We start from the raw sequence: 5,022 nt of genomic DNA, 5'->3' as shown, positions 1-5,022 counted from the left end.
ACTAAGATGATTAAGGGAGTGGAGCATCTCCCTTATGAGGAAAGACTGAGGGAGCTGGGTCTCTAGAGAAGAGGAGACTGAGGGGTGACCTTATTAGTGTATATAAATATATAAAGGGGGAGTGTCACGAGGATGGAGCCAGGCTCTACTCAGCGGCAAACAATGATAGGACAAGGGGTAATGGGTACAAACTGGAACACAAGAGGTTCCACTTAAACTTGAGAAGAAACTTCTTCTCAGTGAGGGTGACAGAACACTGGAACAGGCTGCCCAGGGACGTTGTGGAGTCTCCTTCCCTGGAGACATTCAAAACCCGCCTGGACACATTCCTGTGTAACATTATCTAGGTGTTCCTGCTCCGGCAGGGGGATTGGACTAGATGATCTTTTGAGGTCCCTTCCAATCTCTAGCATACTGTGTGTGTACTGTGTAGCATTGAACTGGGTCAGGGCAAACGCAAGCACAAATACAGGCTGGATGGAGATCTGGATTGACAGCAGTCCTGCACAGAAGGACTTGGGGGTGCTGGTTGATGAGAAGCCCAACATGGCCCAGTAGTGTGTGCTAGCAGCCCAGTAGTGTGTGCTAGCAGCCCAGAAAGCCAACCATATGCTAGGCTGCATCAGAAAAAACATGACCAGCAGGTCGAAGGAGGCGATCCTGACCCTCTACTCAAGCTCTGCCGCAGGTGAGACCCCACTTGCAGTACTGCGCTCAGCTCTGGGGTCCCCAGAGATGAGCAGAGATGCAACATACAGATGGACTCATGATCGAGGGGTGGATTTAACAATGGATGCTATTTTCCAGGTTATTCATGAGTGTGAAACGTGCTGCAATTAAGCAAGCCAAGGGGTTAAGGCCTCTTTGGCATGGAGGACGATGGCTGAAGTACAAATATGGGGAGGCCTGGCACATTGATTATATCACACTGCCACCAACCCACCAAGGCAAACACCATGTGCTTACCATGGTGGAAGCAACCACCGGATGTCTGGAAACATACGCTGTGCCCCATGCCACTGCCCGGAACACTATCCTGGGCCTTGAGAAACAGATTTTGTGGCGACACGGCACCCCAGAGAGAATTGAGTCAGACAATGGGACTCATTTCCGGAACAACCTTATGGACAACCTCATGGACTGTTCTTACCTCAACCCGTGGGAGTTACAGTCTTCTGATTCTCTTCCCCATCCCTCTGGGAGCAGGAGGAGGAAGAAGGGAGGGAGTGAGCGAGTGGCTGCATAGTTCTGTGGAGTGAGTGAGTGAGCGAGTGGCTGGGCTTAAACCATGACACCAACACAAGAGGAATGAGGACCTGCTCAGTTGAGTCCACAAGGAGGCCAGAAGATGAAGATGACCAGAGGGCTGGAGCACCTCTCCTATGGAGACAGGCTGAGGGAGTTGGGCTTGTTCAGCCTGGAGAAAGAAGGCTCCAGAGAGACCTCAGAATAGCCTTCCAGTACCTAAAGGGGACCTACAAGAAATCTGAAGAGGGACTTTTTACAAGGGCATGCAGTGACGGAACAACATGGAATGGCATTAAACTGAAAAGAGGGTAGATCTAGACTGGATATTAGGAAGAAGTTCTTCACTATGAGGGTGGTGAGGCACTGGCACAGGTTGCCCAGAGAAGTTGTGACTCCCCCATCACTGGCAGTGTTCAAGGCCAGGCTGGATGATGGTTTGAGCAACCTGGTCTAGTGGAAGGTGTCCCTGCCTGTGTCAGAGGAGTTGGAACTCGATTGTCTTTAAGGTCCTTTCCAACCTAAACCATCCTGTGATAACTAAATGAAAGCTGTTGAACTTGAGAGAGGAAGAAATCAAATATCTAACTGCCAAACTCAAAGCCAGCCATGCAGATTTTGAAATGTATTTCAAACCAGACATGTATTTTCTACATTAGTAGCTATCAACATCACACAAAGGTAGGTATTCTTACAGCATTTTGAGCTTTAAAGGTTTTTTGTTGTTGTTGTTGTTCTTCTCCAACTGTAAATTGGTTATGTTGGTCATGGTTACATCTGCACATCACGCATCCTTGGAGTAAAGTGCTGTAGTGGTGCTCAGCGTCCTGATGTAAGTTTGCTACTTACTCAAATGACAGATCCTAAAAGAAGTTTATCTGTCTTCTGGGAGAAAAGACTTCAGCCAAACCCACCTGCTTGTATAAGGCTAAAGATCTTTTGCTAAAGCTAAGGTCTAAGGATGGCTGTGGGGAATGGATGCAAGAGTTGGAACAGTTCTGAATAGTAATGAAGATTAGTGAGCCATTCTGACAGTCTAATAACATCAGAATCTTCCATAAAGTCATTAACTATAGTCTTTCAAAAACAAGAGAGAGATATGCTGCTCTTTTATATCTATATATTGAATATATGTATATTTAACATCTTACTACATTTTTTGTAGTTATGATGCATACATGCCCTATTACAGAAATTCAATTTCTTATGTTAGATTCTGGGGGAACTTTATTCTTTTATTCCTTCTTGCAAAACCCAAGAAGGGAAAGAGCTGTAGATAGCTTGCCCCTACAGCAGACAATGTTACAAAGGATGGAAAAGCAAGGAAAAGAGCTGGAGAACACTATTATTGATGGAAACACTGGGCTCCCACCAGGAGAGAGGCAGATGACAGAGCAGAGCTATGCTGGGGTAGGAAGGACACATAGCACTCCAATCTTCAAATGGCATCAAAGGAGACCGCACTGTGCACTCCTCCAGAATTCCCAGCATCTGACTTCACTCTGACCAAAATGTCTCTGTCTAGGGACTGCTGACAACACACAGCTGCTCCCTCCCCAGACACAGATGGAAGCCTCACTTCTGAAAAAAAGAAAATAATCACGACCTTTTCATTATTTTACATCTGTGCACCTGCAGATAGAAAGAGGAGGTGCAGGCAGACATTGATCATCTACCCTTCCCTGCAGCTCTCACTGCAGTCTGGTTATTTTCCGTTTATGCATCAATATGTGGAAGGCAGCACCACCCTCCCCTTCCCTCACTGATCTGGAGAGCATCAGTTGTCATAATGATGACTAACTCCAAGTCATTGCCTACCCTGCGAGCTCTACCTCCAACAAGGCAGAGTGGTATAACCACTGATGACACGCTCACCTACCTGGCTGGAGGCCCTGCCGCTGGAAAGAGTAACAGCTTGTTGTGAGTCATTATTAACGAATCTGGTAACTCCCTCTGCCCATGGCAGACATGAGGGCTATTCTCTTTTTGTACCAACTTAGTAATGCACAGTCCCACAGACAACTGAAAATAGAGAAAATGAAGTTGTCTTCAGCTTCCAGACTGGAAGAGAACTTTACAAAACTGCCAGAATTAGCTACAACACTTCCCATCATTGCCCAATAAAGTAGTACTGAAAGAAAATCGTTCAGAATGAGATCTTCCTCACTGCTGCATGCAGCAAGCCCAGAGCTATTGGAGACCTACCATTTACTCCCATGGGTGCACAAATTAAATCGTGAACTGCTGGAAAGAACTATTAAAAAAAAATTTAAAAATTGAGACTTCTGCTGCACATTCAAAGAATTCACTTGGAGAAGGAACATCTTCTTTGTAAGATCCAGGTGCCACATCACCCTAATGAGTAAGGCTAACTCCTCCGAATCTGAACAGCTAACAAATGGAGTAATTTGGGATTAAACTAGTTTGTGCTGTAGCTAGTAGTCAGGACAAAGCAAAATTATTGTGACAAATGGCTTTGGCTCTCTGAAGAATATCAGATCTTTACAGAGTTTGTGAAATCAGGATTCTAAGGAGAAAGTCTTAGTGAGTATTGGAAAAACAGCCTGTACAGTTACATGTGTACAGAAGAACATAAAGGAAGACCATATGGGTAAAGAAAAGATGTGAAAGCAACCCTTCAGGTGCAATAAAAACCCCCAAAGCCAAAAAACTCATTGCAAATGGCAGGGATATCATGAACATAATAAAACAACTGTTTTGCAAGGGCATATCCCAGTTTTCAAAAACTACAAAGAAGCACACAAAATAAATAAACACATAACTAAGCCCAAAATACAGTTTTATCTGTAGCTAGTGGGCAAGTCATGAAGTAAAAAAAAATGACATTCCTAATGATACAGAAAGAGAATTCTGCATGAGAGTAAAAGCTGAACTTCCTGGAGAGCAGTGGCTCCAAACACAACATTACCACAGTCACAGTCTAGAGGAACACATACATATCATGAGATTTTAGAATGGAAATGCCAGCTTGTTTCACAAAGTGGCGTAAAAAGCTAAAAAGAATCCCCTAAACTCTTAGTCTTTATGCCAAGTCTGCACCTCTGTTATACACACTGCCCTGCTCTGCAATGCATGGAAAACCAGGAAGGTTTCAGAAAACCCAGGATGCTGTGTTAGGAGTCAGGCAATTAAGATTAATTAGCAAATACTGAAAAGGCAGGTATGTCTTAAGCCCTGACATTTACTTCAGGGCTTAGATTCAACACTGCCTAGTACTAGAAACACAAATTTATGACCTGGAGGCCATTGTGCCTCATTAAAGAGCCTTATGAAGCCCACAGATTCATTTCAAGTAGCTATGCATGCATAAGATAGGAAAAAAGGCTGTCCCACCTCTGTTCATCATAACTCCAGCTCCTCTCTCCCCCAGACCGTGTCTACAAGCTCAGTCAGATCATTGACCCAATCCAGTAGCATAACAACCTAGAAAAGACCATTTGTCAGACATATCAACTCCCTGATCCAAATCAGCTGCACAAATGCTAGAGCAGGAACATATTCAGAGGAGGAAGAACAAGGCTGTTGGTATTTTTAGGAATGTCCAGGATGCAGCTTCAAGCGATCACAGGCAAAAAAAAGTCCAAGCAACTTCCTGGAGCACTGTGCTTCTGGAGTACAAACTTAAAAAACTCAAAATCATAGATCATTTAGATTGCACAAGGCCTTTAAGATCATCAAGTCTAACCATTAACCTAGCACTGCTAAATCCACCATTAACCATGTCCCTAAGCACCACATCAAAGACTTTTAAACATT

The 5,022-nt window shown here is 44.2% G+C and overlaps 1 long non-coding RNA gene across 1 annotated transcript; it reads right to left on the bottom strand.

The window, feature by feature from the left end:
- Window positions 1-2,576: 2,576 nt before the first annotated feature.
- Window positions 2,577-4,803, bottom strand: LOC134174722 (uncharacterized). The gene is made up of 2 exons (XR_009968753.1): window positions 4,600-4,803; window positions 2,577-2,826 (listed from the first exon to the last, which is right to left on the bottom strand). It is a non-coding gene; the product is annotated as an uncharacterized LOC134174722 (long non-coding RNA).
- Between the last annotated feature and the right edge of the window lie 219 nt (window positions 4,804-5,022).

Source organism: Pezoporus occidentalis, unplaced genomic scaffold (genome assembly GCF_034315485.1).
Source record: "Pezoporus occidentalis ecotype Australia unplaced genomic scaffold, CSIRO_AGI_Poc_V1 ctg117, whole genome shotgun sequence".
Classification (NCBI taxonomy): domain Eukaryota; kingdom Metazoa; phylum Chordata; class Aves; order Psittaciformes; family Psittacidae; genus Pezoporus; species Pezoporus occidentalis.
The sequence above is the reverse complement of the archived record's forward strand: the minus strand, read 5'-3'. Positions and strand labels throughout refer to the sequence as shown.